The 17,076-nt window shown below is 46.1% G+C and overlaps 1 long non-coding RNA gene across 1 annotated transcript; it reads right to left on the bottom strand.

Moving 5' to 3' along the window:
• Positions 1-5,934: 5,934 nt before the first annotated feature.
• On the bottom strand, positions 5,935-15,985 carry LOC119378096 (uncharacterized). The gene is made up of 3 exons (XR_005180926.2): positions 15,715-15,985; positions 13,099-13,318; positions 5,935-6,071 (listed from the first exon to the last, which is right to left on the bottom strand). It is a non-coding gene; the product is annotated as an uncharacterized LOC119378096 (long non-coding RNA).
• Positions 15,986-17,076: the final 1,091 nt, after the last annotated feature.

Genomic DNA, 17,076 nt, shown 5'->3' with positions numbered 1-17,076 from the left:
GCCGTTAATTTATTTCGTTACTTTAATTTACACATGTCTAAAATTATTTTTTTTTTTCAGCTCCTCAATGGCTAAACCAATATAGATACCTCGAATACTCATTGACTATGACTCGTGTCGTTTCACTGGCAAACGACACAGACATGACAAAAAAAAAGATGGAGAAGCCAATTTTCCTAATCAGACGTTTCAAGCAGCTTGTGTTTTTCACGGGCACCCTGACTGGGTTCCCAAAACCACAATATGAAGGACGCCGTAGTGGAGGGCTCCGGGAATTTCGACCACCGGGGGTTCTTTAACGTGCACCCAAATGCAAGTGCACGAGCCTCTAGCACAGGGGCGTAGCCAGGGGCGGGGGTTTCGACCCCCCCCCCCCGAAATGTTTCAGTTTTGCTTGCATATATATACACGCGCACATACAAACGCACGCACGCACATACATACAGAGGGTTCCTGGAATAAGGGACCCTCCCACATTCACTTATTGGCCACCTAATAAACGTTTTTTCTCTCTCGCTTGCGAAGCTTGTTTTCGTCGCTACCCTGCCAGAATCTTAATGATCTGGCAGGGTAAACTTAAATGAAGATAATTTTTATTTATTTTGGGCGTCACTTTTTTTGTTGTTGTTGCAGAATATACGTGTTACGTTGCGAACCCCAGGAGTAGGACTTGGGCGTGTGTCAGCCCAAACCATAGCTTCCGACCATAAGCGTGCGCAGGGTTCCCCTTCAGGGGGGGCGAAGGTTCGTCGCAGCGCCCCCCTCCCTATTATGTCAATGTATGCGGCTGCCTTTGCGCCCCTCTTCTCGCCCCCCCTACAATGTATAGGGCTGACTTTGCGCCCCCCTTCTCGCCCCCTTGACCCCCCCCCCCCCTGCGCACGCCTATGCTTCCGACAGCAAGTAGCTCGCATGCAGTGAGTTGCTCACAACTTTATGCGTAATGATTAAAATAAAACGTTGTTTCTGTTGCTTGTCTCTCCTTATTTACAAGTGCGTAATTTAATTCAGAGTAAGTGTGCTTTATTCTCAATGCAGTTCAGCCGCAGATGCGCAGTTTCATTTATTTATTTATTTATTTATTTATTTATTTATTTATTTATTTATTTATTTATTTATTTATTTATTTATTTATTCATCTATTTCAATACTTTAATGGCCCAATTGGGCATTACATAGGGGGGATTTCATGTGAGTACATACATCTCATAAGCAACATAAATAGAAAACAAGATACCAACACGAAAATAAGGAAAAGAAAACAGCGAGTAAATTGAATGACGGACTCTAGTCAAATACATTTACCAACATAAATCAAAGTGTTGAGTACAGAACTTTTTGTAAGTAGTCACTGGTGATAACTACGTCATATATATATATATATATATATATATAATATATATATATATATATATATATATATATATATATATATATATATTATATATATATATATATATATATATATCGCGAACAAAGTCCGTCCGTAAATGAAACGAGGACAGTCAGACACAGGTTAGCAATGTCATTCAGTTTGAAAATAGCCATTTTTACTGAATATTCTTCGATTGCATCAGAAGGAGTGCCTCTTTTATTTTTTTTCGTTTTGTGAATGGCCTGACATCTTTATTACTCCTTTTTTTTTTTCTTGGCATACCGCGAAATCATCTGCTAACACTAGAGCGCATTCTAAGTCGTTCTCGCCCGATCAGTCGCAATCCATAGGCGCATATCTTCGCTCAAGCACTTGTGCAAATATCGCTCCATGCAGGTTACATAAAAATATTTAGTGCTCAAGGTACACACAACTAAATTTGTTTACAAGAGAGTAATAATAATATTTTTCTGGATTTTCACGAGCCATAACCACGATATGATTATGAGGCATGCCACAGTGATGGGCTCCGGATTGATTTTGATTACTTGGGGTTTCTTAGCGTGCACACAAATCTATGTACACGGGTGTTTTTGTCCTTCGCCCCACGAAAATGCGGCCGCCGTGGACGAGAATATAATCCGCGCCTTCGAGCTTAGCAGTCCAACAGGTTTAGAAAAAGGGACGCGTTTTCGAGTACAAAGTACTCCGCTATCGGAGTGTGGTATAAGCTGTCTCTTAATATGTTACAGCCGACTCGACCTAGCAGAATTTCCTTTCTTCCCGTAAGTGAATTGCTGAAAGAAACTTGAGCGGCCACACGCTGCTTCGCGAAAGCGGCAGCTGAGACGCTTTGTACACATTTGTGTACACAACTTCTTTTTGCTAGTTGTGTCGACGACTTGCTAAGAAATGGCAAGACACATTGAGCTTTGGATGAGTTGAACAACCTGCGCAATAAATTTGTCGTCATTTATATTCATCTTGCCGTGTACTGTTGCATATGATCACTTTGCTGAAGGCGCTGCCATATTCGACGAGTCACTGGACGTGCCGCTTTCGGCGAAGCACGTGAACAGTATCATTTTTCTTTGCTCGAAATAAACATAACCGAAAACAAAATTGGCGCGATATTTCTAGCCCGAGATCTGATTCCATTTTGCTAGAACAGGTCATGAGTCACTTCAGAATAAATATATTTTGCTGTAATTCAATTAAGATTAACTACTGTCCCATCCTGTGCCGTTGGTATCTTAATGGAGTACTGACACGATTTGGAGTCATCGTGAAAGAGACATTTTTCGTTTCCTTGGTAAGAAAAGTCAGACAGCACGTATAAATTGTTTTACTTTGATTTTAAAGTTTTCGTCGCTGAGCATCTGCAAGCCAGCCCCACAGCAATGGACATTATCCCGACGAGTCAACGCAGTTCCACTCAGTTTGCGAATTCTGCGTCCTGTATGCATGCAGCCTAAATCTGCAGGAATCACAGCTGGAGTCGCTGGACAACAATTCACTCACCGTTGTTTACGCGCCCCACGGGAAGATGAGAGATCTGCCGCTAATACGTCGCGAGTTGTTGTCTCCCTGTGACGTCACACTGCGATGACACGTCACTCAGGAGCCGCCCCCTCGAAATCGAAAGCGAAAGATTTTTTTTTTTTTAAGTAGCGGTATAAATAGTATATTCGATGCACTCCTAGGCACGGCAGCACTCTTTTTAGTGTTCTCGAGACCAGTGTTTTTATTTAGAGCAAGAATCCGAAAATATTTAAAATTCGTGTCAGTACTCCTTTAACGCGAACATGATTTTCTTAATGGCTTGTTGCAAAGAGCAGAACTCTTTGCACTGGATAACTCTAAGAGGCGAGCATTACGTGCACAAAAATCGAAATTTATATTTGCATAAAATTTATTGTAGTGAAAAAATTAGCAGATCCCGCGTACCGTGGGAATCGATGTTATGCGAAGCGTGCTGTGGGAAGGTGACTGTGGCGTAATTTTTTACATTAAGCGAAACGTTATGAAATGACGGTAAATATATATACATATGGTATACGCACACACATATGTTGAGGAGTCGCATATGCGTTATATAACCACTTGTTTACACATGCGCAACGATGGTAACAGCAACATGGATATTACCAACACCACAAGCGGTAAGTTGATATGTAGCGCTTATACTTGTCCGTTATGACGGAGAACGCAGCAAAGCTTCACGAACCCGTGTGCTTGTGTGAAAGGGGTTCTGACAGTTCTTGAACAAGGTCATCATCACCGTGATCAGTGAGAGACAGAAGCTGGACAGGACTTGTTATCGAATCCGTTCGTGATCGCGGCGACGAGGGGTCTATATGTAGTGAAGTATGAGTAGAAACCGTTGGAAATAGTGGATGGGGCCTCTTACGAAGAAATGATCTATGATGCATCCTGTCCTGGCCGTGAGAATGAAGTCTTGTGATGCCCTGTCCACATCGAAAACGTCTCTCATGTAGTGTAAGAACCGGTCGTTGTTGAGTTTCGATAAATCATTGCTTACCGGCAATGATGAGTGTCATGGTCCTCTCGGCAGGGTTATTGTAGGAAGCATTGACCCCGATTTTGAGTAATCGACGGAGTACTTTGATAAAAACTGCTGGACGGACTTCCTTTGCGCTCCGGGGCTCAGGCAAATGGCGGTGAGCGCAATGTCTTTGTTATTGTGATTGACGCGCGCAACGTAGACGTCGCCAATTCGGCTGCTTGCCAGTGTGTGTTCGGTGTCTGGCGACCGGCGGAGGGTGATGCGGCCTACGTTAAAACTGCGCTTCGCCGTATTCTTATGTATGGCCACCCTGCCGCACCTAAAATGAAGCCGCTTGATGTGGACGACACACTAGAATTCAGTGTTTACAGTAAGCTCATCGTTTGAGGTTTCAGAAAGTGCTAACACGCCAGTTTCTGTGAGCACAGCGTCTTTTTCGAGGTCGTGTACGTGCGCACAAAGACTGTACGTTGACAGCGGCGAGCGTGAGGTGATTGTTGTGGTTGTGGATCCGAATGAAGGCGGTAGCCCTGACCAACAGTGTCTAGAGGCCTGTTTGCTAGCCGGGCCATTACGTCGACAAATTGTCTGTCGATAGAGCTGGCGTCATGTCGGAACCTGAAGTCACCTTTCGCGTTGGTGAGGTATAGGCCGTCGAGGCTGGTGGCCCTGGAAAGTCCAACGTAGACCAACTTCAGGGATGGTGCTTATCGTATTCGTAGATTACTTGGGCGTGTGTGGTCCCTTGTGACTTATGTATAGCTATGGCGCTTGCTTTCGCGAGGGAAAATTGTGTCCTCTTAGACGAGATATTTTGTCTCGCATATATCGTGGTTGTGGGGGTTCGCAGTCCCACGGGCACGCATTTCAGTTGTATTTAGGGGTGTGCGGTAGCGATGTGCTTAGTCCTGGCTGTGACGACAATGCCTACCGTGGACGTCACACATTCAAGCCACAGTCACACGAGGTTTCCGTGTTCGTCAGGCTCGATGTACCACAATGTGCCCATGTTTCCATTGACGAGGCCGCCTCTTACGTCAATGTTAGCCGTGATAATGTAGGGCATGCCGACACTCAGGCAATTGAGGCCGACAGGCCCCCCATGTTGCTTGCGTTCCTCTTGGGCATCCCGGTGTACCGCCTAGTTTCTGTAGCAAGTTATGTTAGCGCATGTGGGATGACATAACACGTCGTCCGCATCGTCGAGGCAATGTGCGCTATAGCGATCGACGTCCGCACTGCTGCAGTATTGCCTTATACCACCTGAGCACATAGCGGCGGCTTCTTCGTGCGCCACAAAGCGGCTCTAAATCAATTTGACGGCACCCTAGGTAAGCATGAGGCCATCGCCCAGCCTCATAAGACATCAACACTGCGTCATTCTGGTGGACAACGTGGACGAGTGGATGGTAGTCCAGTGTCTTCCAGGGGTGTTCTGTCTTCAGCTCCCTCACTTGCCGTGCGTATCAATATGATGTTTGCTGTCATTGTGTTGACTTTGAGACTGTGAATCACCTGCGGCGCATACCCGCATAACATGAACTGTGACATGCGGGTATATGCCACACGTGAATGATGGAAAGGGTTTCGTAACGTACGCGACAGGCATTTTGCGTTATTCATGTCATGACCAGTGAACCGTGTTCGTCATACACTTATCCCCTGCTATGCCAACTTTGGTATATTACAACCTATGGCCTATGGAGACGACCAGGAGAACGCCCAGACGTAGATATAGATAGATAGATAGATAGATAGATAGATAGATAGATAGATAGATAGATAGATAGATAGATAGATAGATAGATAGATAGATAGATAGATAGATAGATAGATAGATAGATAGATAGATAGATAGATAGATAGATAGATAGATAGATAGATAGATAGATAGATAGATAGATAGATAGACAGACAGACAGACAGACAGACAGACAGACAGACAGACAGACAGACAGACAGAAACGGCCGAAGTGCCTTAGGTTCACTAAGAAATGCTTCGCATTTAAAAGAGGACGTAAAGAAACACAGACAACTTATCTCGTCAAGAGCTCTTTATTCGCGTTTCTCGATCTGCCAAGCCCTCAATTCAGCCACCAGGTCTGGCGTTAGTGTAGAATTGGCAGACGCCAATAGGGTCTCGGCCATGCTTGTGGTGGCATGCATATCCTGGAAAAAGAGCAATAATTTGGAGTGACGACCAGAGAAAAAACGATCACAAACTGCGTTCATGCGCATAGCCCCAATAAATAATTATTGCGGGGGCCAACCTCGTTTTCCTTGCATGGATGTCCACTGCGCTCCACCAGCCTAACTTGCCCGTCATGGATGTGGTGGAGACGTGGCAGCGAGCGCACCGCTACTAGCGTCGCACGCTCAGGCATCTTTTCAACCCAGAAGGACGTTATCGTACATCAATAACTAAACTTAGGGCAGAGGCAGTTCTCCTCCGCCTGGCTCAAACTGGTACGCTGCTCTCACCAGCCAGGCTTCACCTTATGGACCGGGAGATCTATACGAGTCCTCGATGTCCAGCTTCTCCATCTAAAGGTACAGCCGAACATCTATGGGCCCGTATTCTCAAACGATCGCAAAAGGCGATAGTATCGCGTTTGGTGACGTAGAATTTGATGCGTTCAATAAGTGAAAAAAACACTTGCCTGTGACGTCATTGTTGCAACTGGCCGTTGGTCGTACGAATGTCTTACAACACAGGAGTGAGCGCACCGTACGAGTGCAGAGCAAACCGAGTGCGGCGTTTTCGAGCGTGTGCTGCTGCTTCTACGCAGTGGCCAGGCTTGGCCGGCTTGGCTGTGGCTACTTGAAGTATAAGACGTGTTGAAGGTGCTTTCAACGTTTTTTGTTCGATTATTTAATGCACAGTATAATATTTAAAGAATGCAACTTTGCGTGAAACGTATTTTCTTTGAGAGTTTAACACGGCGTACTCGGAGAGTTCAGTTGTAGCGTGCCGCCGCAGCGACATCGTCTCAAGATCTCAACATGTTGCCGGCTCGCAATAAGCCACGCGAGCAACGCACGGTTCATGTTCCTGGGACGTTCAAACCACGAAAAAACACGCGCTGGCAAAGGGCGAGTGCTGATAACACCCTAAGGTAATGCTCGATGAAAGCGTCAGCGTAAAAGAATACTAGAAGCTACCGCCTACGTCACTGAAATGCTAGACTTCACCACAAACCGACGGTTAACGGTGCCTTCGTTTATTGCAAATATGTCGAGAGCACCGTCGAGCACCATGACGCAAAATTGACGTCGGCGGAATTACCAGATGGCGCCCGAACTTTTCCGGTTTGCTCAATAGCCATCAGCGCGCACCAAAGGCGATACTTTTGCGATTGTCGCCTTTTGAGAATACGGGCCATGGTCGTGCCCGGCGTTTGAGGCCGTCCGGGAGAGGGCGCTTCGTTCCCTCGATGCACAAAGACCTCCGACAATACGTTGACTGGACCGATGCTCATCTGGACCTTGGACCAACCGATGCTCAGAGATATTGGCAGTCTTTCATGGAGTTCTTCCTTGAGCCAAAGGGGCCCTGGCAAGTACTTCGCCGAAAGGACGACAGGGCCAACAATCAATGAAGACTGTGGTCCCTTTCTCCTTTCGCAACCACCTTAATCCCTATTCCCTAAATTTCTGCGGCAAGGTTTAAGGCTACTTAAGGCAGATATGTAGACGTATTTAAAAAATTATTATTGCGTCTTTGTTAAAGTGCCGAATGAGGACTAAGGCTAAGAAGAAGAAGCATGCCAATCATGCGAGTGCGCATTTTTTCCCAGTAAAAGAAAAAGTCGCATATATAAGTTGCGACTTTGGCGCGCGTGACGGTGCAAGTTGTAGCGAGCGCGGTCCAAGAAACCACCGTTAACTTATAGGCCTACCGCTGCAACGGAGCCGGCGAGTCACGGCCGCAACTAATTTCGTTCGCTCAAACCACGGCTGAGAGCAGCACCTTCGCTGCGCGCGAATGCGCTAGTCACGTGTTTTTTTTTTTTGTATTTCGTGGGCATCCGTTGCAACTGGGAAAGAATGGTACACGTGAGACTTTTTTTATTGCAAATAATGCAATGGGGTTTCCGAAGACGCTCTCAAACTTTGCAAGTCGCATTTCTTGCCTAAAGTCAATATTTAGCAATCTAGTTAAATAAACCTAATTAACAAATTAATTAATTACTAAACAAAAAATTCGGCAAGCATTATCAAAATCATGAATGGTAATCTACCACTATCCCTCAAGAAGAAGGTATATAACAGCTGCGCATCTTACCGGTTTACCTACGGAGCAGAAACCTGGAGACTTACAAAGAGGGTTCAGCTTAAATTGAGGACGACGCAGCAAGCGATGGAAAGGAAAATGATAGGTGTAACCTTAAGAGACAGGAAGAGAGCAGCGTGGGTCAGGGAACAAACGGGGGTTAAGGACATCATAGTTGAAATCAAGAGGAAGAAATGGATATGGGCCGGGCACGTAGCACGTCGGCAGGATAGCCGGTGGTCATTAAGGGTAACTGACTGGATTCCAAGAGATGGCAAACGCGTGAGGGGGAGACAGAAAATTAGGTGGGTAGATGAGATTAAGAAGTTTGTAGGTATAACGTGGCAGCAGAAAGCACAGGACCGGGTTGATTGGCGGAACATGGGAGAGGCCTTTGCCCTGCAGTGGGCGTAGACAGCTGATGATGAAACAAAAATTGTCTGTAGTGCGCAGGTGGCTGTCAGCAATTTGCAACTGGGTTGCATTCTCCTGCCTCTAACATTGTATTTTTTAACCCTTCGCTAAAGATAGCTGGGGACACCCTGTATATATATATATATATATATAGTATATATATAGTATATATATATATATATATATATAATATATATATATAGGTGTGTGTGTGTGTTGTGTGTGTGTGTGTGTGTGTGTGTGTGTGTGTGTGTGTGTGTGTGTGCTTTGGCCACATATAGGGATCCTGATTGAGGGCGCTGCTTCCTGATGCGCGCTGCAGTCCTTCGGCACGTGCCCTTTTTCAGATTTCGCGGCTTATTTATTAGCCAAAAAAAAGCGAGCACGCCAATTAGTCTGTTGTTGAAAATAGTGCAGTTAGATGTCATTTGAACATGCCTACATATGCCTCATTGACATTTTAAATGATAAGGAGGCAGTTGTCGAGTTATAAACATAACTACGACTAATTAACTAAACCTCATTGACGATTAATTGCTTCGCCCTCGAGGCGAAACTGTGACTTTTTTTTAACCGTTTCTAATCTTTGCAGGAACACATGGTTTTCCTTCTCTTTTTTTTTTTTGGCTATCAGTGATGCAAGAGCACGTGGTACTTGGTGAAGGTTTAAATAGGGAGTGTTCTTTCTAATAAAGTTAGTTGTGATAAGGCGCTGTGTGGTGCGTTGTACTTTACAGCGATAGCAATCACATGGACACTCTCGGCGGATTTTCGCCGTCACCGTCATGTCCCAGATATGTATATGTATGTATATAAAAAAGGTACAAAGAAAAATAAAGCTGAAGAAAAAAATTGCGAAGCACCCGACTGGGGATTCGAACCAGAGACGCCTCGCTCCCCAGCGGCGCTGCGTTAGACAACCCAAACCACGCGCCGTTTTTCTTTCTTTATTACCGGTTTACTAAAGTCGCATGTACATCAATAATAGAACCATTTACAGTAATACGCAATACTACACGAATGTCAAGATAACAAAGAAAAAAAGTGAAGAAAATGCAAATTCATTCAGGAGTGAAAACTTCCTTTTTTTAAAAATTACATTCGGGTACTTTATCAGTGCGGACCTTCTTGAAAGAACGGGGTTTTTACATGCCGTGGGGTTCTCATTGTTTTATCTGTAGAAAACCGGAGACAATAGATCACGTATTTTTGCACTATTGGGAAGAGGTCTACTTCTAGGATGTTTTACAGAGAACGCCGAAGAAAGAGTTTCTCTGCATCCACTTGGAATCAGTTTTTGCAGATAGACAACGAGGATGGGATGCCTTTTGACCTAATTATGCTTCTTGGCCTCCCTACTTGTGGCGGGCGAGAATGGCCGGTCTTCACCGCGGACGCTGACAGGCGACCTGCACGTGTGCTTTTTCGCGAGAGCATTGTTCAATACAAAGACGTGCTCCAACAACAAGACTTTGTTCCTGACTGGCTAGGCCAGGGTTTGAACCTTTGGCATAGCTTGAGGAATTTGAAAGAAAGCCAGTCCCGTTTTTTTTTTTTTTCTCAACCACGGTGCCATGCAGGCGCCGGCGAAATAACGGCGAGCTTTTTTATATACACCATTTACCGCTGGTGTTTTCTATCACGCACGCGCCAACATTTCCTTTCTATTTGGAAACGCCCTTGAGGCGCACACGAAAAGTGGTCCCTTTCTGTATGTGAAAGAAAAAAAAAGAACACGGGCACACCTTGCGTCAGACGCCCCCGTGTGGCAGGAGACGCAGAGGGGTCAGTCCATGCGCCGCAGTTTAAAAGAAAAAGACATATATCTAAGAGCGTCTGATTGTCGACACTGCAGCGCGTTGCTCAAGAACAAAGACGTACACTGTGACATTCGTTATTTCACGCTTGCCCTGTGCATGACTGTGCGTTCTTTTCGGTGGCCTTCCTTTGGAGCTTCAGCGGCGCGCTGCCGAGTATCGAGCGGCTCGTCCGTTCTACGTGCGGCATTCCAATTTCCTGCTATCGCAGTCATCGCTTCGTCCTAGCATGCAGCGAAACTGACTTTTTTTGCTAGAGTTTGCAGTTTTCTTTGGGACCAGGCAAGCCAACTGTTGCCTCAGAATTAGAGACGTGAGTTGGGCTAGTTGGTGCGTATTAACTGCAGACATGACTGATAGCGCAAAAAAAACACAAAAAAATACGGACAAGGTAGAGACGACAGACAGGACGGAGCGCATCAGAATTAATCTTCAGGAGACAATGAGTAAATGTTAGGTTTTGTCTACCTTAAGAGACACTAAAGAGCAAACGATTTTTCTCGCATTAGTAAAGTAGTCTTCTACGATACCAAAAACACCACGCTTGCTGCGAGAAGACGCTCAATAAGCGAGAAAACGCGCAAAAAGAAAATACAGGTGGCGACGCCACCTTGGAATTGCCGCACCATTTGCCGTGACGTCACATAATTTTGACGGCGCCTGCTTGGGCCTACGTAGTTTCTAATCGGTTAAATCGAAGTACATTGTCTCTGAGGGGCCAGAGACTTGACATAACGAGTTTGTGGAAATTTCGTCGAGCCAGTGGCGCCAAAATACGTTAAATGCTCTTTGAAATCTTTTACGTCACGAATTACAAAGTTCGGCGCGAAATTTAAAAATGAAACTTTGAACTTGGTTTTCTCCTCTAATAATAAACCTATGGTTGTGAAATAAACTGCACAATAGTTCTCCGAGAACACTTTATCAATCTAAACCAATTCATTGGTTCTCTTGAGTGTCCCTTTAAGTCGTAATTGTTATGTGGGGCGAACGCAAGTTGCAGTCGGCTGGGCATCACCTCTGGTTCTTGGGCCGATGTGTCGATTTTTTACAATGAACCAGTGAAAAAATTCAGGCAGCTTCATACTAGTGGGGCCAAGTCTCAAGGAGTGCGGAGCTGACCAGCCTTCTTCGTGTTCTCTTTATTTTTCTCATTCTTTCTCATCTCTTCATCCCTTTCCTGTGCTCTCTCTATTGTTTTTCTATGCTTTTTACTCTGTTTATTTGTATTTCTCTTTTCTCTACATATATATATTTCTTCCTATTTCTCGCACCTTCTATCCTTCTTTCTCTTTCTTCCCTTTCCTCCTCCGTCTCTCTATTTCTCGCTGCCTCTTTCTTTCTACCTCTTTGCCTTTCTGTCTATATATTTATCTCTGTTTCTTTGATCTTCTCTCTTTCTTTCTCTTTCTGTTTTTCTTCCCTTTCTTTCTATCTATTTCTGTCTTTCTCTTGCTTTCTATGCTACGTTTTACCCTCTCCCCTCCTCATTTGCCCTCCTCCTCACCCTCACACACCTCTCCTCCTCACCCTCAATTTGCTATCCCACTCACTGCTATACTACACTATGCAAGTCTATGTTATGCTCTGCTAGTGGGGCCTGGATAGCCGAGTGGTTACGATGGTCGCCTTCGGATCGCGGGTACGGATCCCCCCTCGTCAACAAAGTTTTTTCGCCAAGAATTTCTCCCTTTCTCTTTCTTTGCAAATCTTTCTTTCTCTCTCCCTGTACTCGTTCTCTCGCTCGTCAGAGTTATTGCAGGCGACGCCGGACAAATCGGCGCAGGTCTTCTGCGAGCGAAGCAGATGGCATATAGGACGAGGGGGGTGAAGAGAGCGCGTCCTTTTTCACGATGATTGAGCATTTCTCTTCACGCGTCACGGACCAATGCTCAACTCAAACAGCTCTGCGGTTAAAACGCCTCGCGTCTGGGCCGTAACGTCCGTAATAGGAATCGTTGTTTTAGGGGCGAAGCTCCTTATAGCATCACCTGGTCGGTCGTCGCTCCATCCGGCGTTCCCCCGCCGTCGCGTCTCCCATATCATTCAATAGATGGCGCTGTCCCACAGAGATGCATGCAAACTGCAGTTGGGTGACGATATACTAGATGGCGCTGTCCCATAGAGATGTGTGCAATATGGCGGTTGGCTGAATGCACGCTAGATGGCGTTATAGGTGCCGCTGCTCTCAGATTGGCTGCTGCGCCCGCTATCTCTCATTCTCCTTGATCGTCGCCGCACGTGGTGGAGTGCGCTTGCCGGATCGTGCTGCTTGGCGGACCATGGACGACGAGGAGCGCCGGGTGCAGAAGGCCGCTGCGTCTCGTGCTCGTCGGCAGGATCCCGAGGGTGAGAGCTCGAGAGGCTGCCGCCAAGCGAGCGCAGCAGTAATCAAAGCGGCGTATCGCTTTGATTACTGCTGGGCGAAACCACTGAACATTTCACGGTGTAACCATGATTGCTTCAGGAGCTTCTCCCAAGCTCTTCATCATTCACCCGTGGATATGCTGTAATTTTTTTGTTCGAACGCGTGCCTTCTCGTTGCGAATGTGCGACACCTTAGCGAAGAATGTGCCCCAATCGCTGTCCGTACCACTCGCTGCTAAGTCGCAAATTATGTTACCACGACATTAAATACGTCAGACTTCTCAGGTTTCATAACAAACAAGAAAAAAAAAGGGTGGTTACGTACTTGGTTGCTGACAGGCGCACACGTAAAGGTATGGGGCGTACAGGTTGTTATTCACCCTGCTTCTTACAAGGTTATTGCTGCATCTCTGTCCTTCTACCCCTCGCGGCTGACACGTGCCTCTTAGCGCTCTTGGATTTGTTATCACACAGCAGTATCTCGTAAAGTCCCCACAGTCGACGCTTGATTCACAGCCTCTTCCAACAACGTTATCGTTGCCACCCTGTTGGCAAAAGCAAAACAAATCACAGTTTGTGCGCACGTGATATGACAAAAAAGGCAAAACAAAAAGACTAAGAAAACATTCTTGTTGGTGCCAATGGTTGTCTCACTACCCGGTAGCCATCTCCAATGTTGTGTTAACTATCACGATTGGCCAGTGTCTCTTATTACAAATTGTTCTAACACAGGAAAAAATATACCTAAAGGGTCTGACGCTTCAGCAGCGGTAAAAAAAAAAAGACACTAGAAGACGACAGGACGCGCGCTAGACATCAATTTGCTGAGGACTCTTGTAGTGCTACTTAAATATCAAATCAAAGAAGCCAATTAGCCAATTTTTCTCATTTAACGAGTGCCTAAGGGAAACTCCAGCGATAAATCGAAGTCAATGGATGCCAGAGAAACATGCTGGGTACATTCCTCTGCACACTTTCATAATAGTTTTCTAACAGCTGGCTTGAATGCAGCGCTATTTTTTTAGAAATTAGTATCATTCATTGGCTCGAACCACACCTCCCTCGAGTATTCCTTTTTTTTCTTACGATGTAAAAGAGCAGGAGGAGAATAAGGATAAAACAAGGCAGGGAGGTTAACCAGGGCTGAGCCCGGTAGGCTACCGTGCACTGGGGAAGGAAGTTAGAGAGGAGGAGAGAATAGTCACTGTTGCCGTCGACGTAACAGTTCCGCGTTTGGTATCACAGGCGGTGAATCAGTCCGGTATTCTTAAGAATCGCAGCAGCGCTTGCGTTGCCTTAGGAGCTGTGACGAGCAGTCTCGTGCTCCCAGTATCTTCTCGACAGTGAAAGCGTTTCCTTCCAGGTGATGGGGAGAGGGGTGGGGGGGGGAGTAAACGCGAGCATGCCGGTAATGAAAGACAGACGGCAGCGAAGCCAACGCCGAGGAGTCAACTACCTTCAGCGAACTTTAGTCAGCGACATCATGTATCTGCAGTTACATCTGTAGTATGTTCCAACACCAATAAAATTTTCACCACTGCGTTAGCGAATGATTTTTACTGATTTACTCACACGGATCACTCACACGCTTATTCACTCATATTATTAACTCACTCATTCACTCACACACATTCACCCACACGGATCTGCTATATTCAGGAAGGGGATTTCGCCATACAGCTGCAGGCTTCTTCCCCTGGTACAGGCAAAAAGAAAGAAAAAACGTCGCGGTAACTTTTAACACACTACGTAAGCACAAACAGGTTATCGTCCAACCATTTGCCTACTTGAAATCCATTCTGGAGTTCCAAATAAATACCAGCATGCATATGCTGATGCTTGCATATTTAATTTGATTGTTTGAATCGCCAACCTGTACAGTCTCAATGCAATGGTCAGCGGTCTATAAGAGTGTATGCTATCCTTCTCTCCCTTTGTCCTATAAATTAGGTTATTGTAGCCAATTGTAGACATCATTGTAGACATTGTAGCCAATGGTTTGGTATTCGCCTCTCCGATAAGCTTTTTTTTCGACCGCTTTCAACAAGGCTTTCTTAATGATTCGTCCTAGTTAATTAATCAGACTGTACACTTATGAATGATTGTGAATGACTCGAAAAGTCGTGGAAGGACAGCCACAAAAGACAGGCGGAAGAAAACACAGGATGACGTGTTACTAACAATTGAAAATCTTCGTCCACTTAAAAATCTCCAAACCTAGCTCTGATTTTGCTAGGTGCTCCGTCATCTTGCCCTTGACGTTCATTCAAACATGGTTAAGCTGTTAATTTCCGGATGAAACGTTACGCCTCGCACACTTGCGATCTGATCCCTCATCCTACGGCCGTAGGCGTGCGCACAGGGAGAGTTGGGCGGAGGGGCAGGAGGGGGGGGGTTACCATTCTCTAATCGTCTAACCTTTACTCAGTTGGAGCTTTCAAGTCATTTTTTAATGTCTAGGGTTATGGCAACGCGTATTTTTTTACGATGATGGCGACCAAGAACCACTGATGTTGCATTCCAAGAACTATTAAGTTCCCACCTTTACCCGAGAAAGACGGGAACCAATGGCAGGCCTTTTTGAGAAGCACATTACCGTTTCATTTTCATTGGCGCATCCGTTGCGGAGTTCTTTTTCGTTCGGACTCAAGCAACGGTTGGGGGGAGTGGCCACTGCAGTCAAACTTGACCACCCCCTCCCCCCAAATGTAGAACCCTGCGCCCGCCTATGCCTACAGCGTCAGATCAAACAGAACATTATGTAATCATATAAACTGCAGATGCAAACTTCGTCCCTAGCTGGCAATTACATTCTAATTCCACTTTAAAAACATGCTACCTCGGATTACACCGAAAACACTAAGCGACGGGATCAGCAAGTTTACGCACTGAGTACATGCGCTTGTAAAAAAAAAAAACAATAAATTAGAACGTGACTTACGGCTCCCCGAATCAGCCCTGTTAAGGTAGATAAGATGAAATTAAGAATAACAAGGCTTGCGATGGATGTGCTCATGTTTCTAGATGTGGAGAACTTAAGTACGTCAATTTTCTGATTCCAGAACGAAGTCGCGGCTTTCAAGTCATGAACACTTGTAAGCTATTTATGGCGTCAATGTTCACTTGTATGATTTTTAAGAAGACGGCAATAGGTTGGGCAACGGATCATGCCTACTCTACTTTGTATGTGTATGCGTCTTTGGCGTGCATTTCATAAAAGTCAAAAGTTATATGTCTCAGCGGCGCAATGTATTGTCAGCTTCATCCCGACGTGTCGAAAGCATGAGCTTAATCATATGTGGCGGTTGTCATATACGTCGCATTTGCCATTTGCGATCGTTTGAAAATTCGAATCTTCTTCTGAAATTAAAGTGCAGTTGCCATTTGCCGTGATTTGCAAACCTTAACCTTCTTTAGAAAAAATTTGCAGTGGCTTAGCTCGGCTATGGCAGGATATACGTAGCGTTAGCAAAGGTTCAGCTGATTATTCTTAGCTTCCAGATTGTCTAGGATTATAAGCCTTCTTCTGTTCATTCTTCGTACACTGAACCGCTAATATCCAGGCAATACTTCGGGATCCGATGAGATATAGCTTCTCGGCTCTTCTGCGCCGTTGAGCAGCATTTGCGCTCTCCTTCTCCATGGCGTTACCACCTGCAAACGCCAGTCAGAGGCTCTATCAAGCGGCTCCAGCGCAGTGTCAGACGGCGACTGCACAGCGAAGGCGAAGAGCTGCGCGCGCGCCGGCGCCAGTGCGTCTGCCGCGGCTACGACGCAACTCCCCGAACGCGCAGACCAGCAGCGGCGAGTCGCGCGCGGCGGCGGCGGAGTCTGCGGCGCGGCGGCCGCGCCAGTGTGTCTGCGCGGTACGACGCCACTCCTCCGAACGCGCAGGCCAGCAGCGGCTAGCAGCGGCGAGTCGCGCGCGGCGGTGGAGGAGCCGGGCGGCGGCTCCGGTGAGCCAGCTGTGTGACATCACTGATCCTCGCGCATGTGCAGCACGGCTCATGAGGATCCACGCGAAATCGGCTCGGCGAGGCAAGGAAGGTAGTGTAGCTAACGCTACAAAACAAAGAGCCAATCTATCAAATACACTGATAGGAAGGAATAAGGAAAAGCCGTGTGCACGACCGCTCACAACGGCTTGAGATAGTGTACTCAGAAAGCCGGGCCGCCGCGGTGGACCAGTGGCTACTGTGCTCGGCTGCTGACCCGAAGGACAAGGTTTCTATCTCGGTTCGCGACGGTTTTGCTTTTCTGAATGACAATCTCATTTTATCGAGGTAACCTGTCATTTCACGGT

Source organism: Rhipicephalus sanguineus, unplaced genomic scaffold, assembly GCF_013339695.2.
Source record: "Rhipicephalus sanguineus isolate Rsan-2018 unplaced genomic scaffold, BIME_Rsan_1.4 Seq6851, whole genome shotgun sequence".
Taxonomy (NCBI): domain Eukaryota; kingdom Metazoa; phylum Arthropoda; class Arachnida; order Ixodida; family Ixodidae; genus Rhipicephalus; species Rhipicephalus sanguineus.
This window is presented reverse-complemented; position numbering and strand designations above follow the sequence as displayed.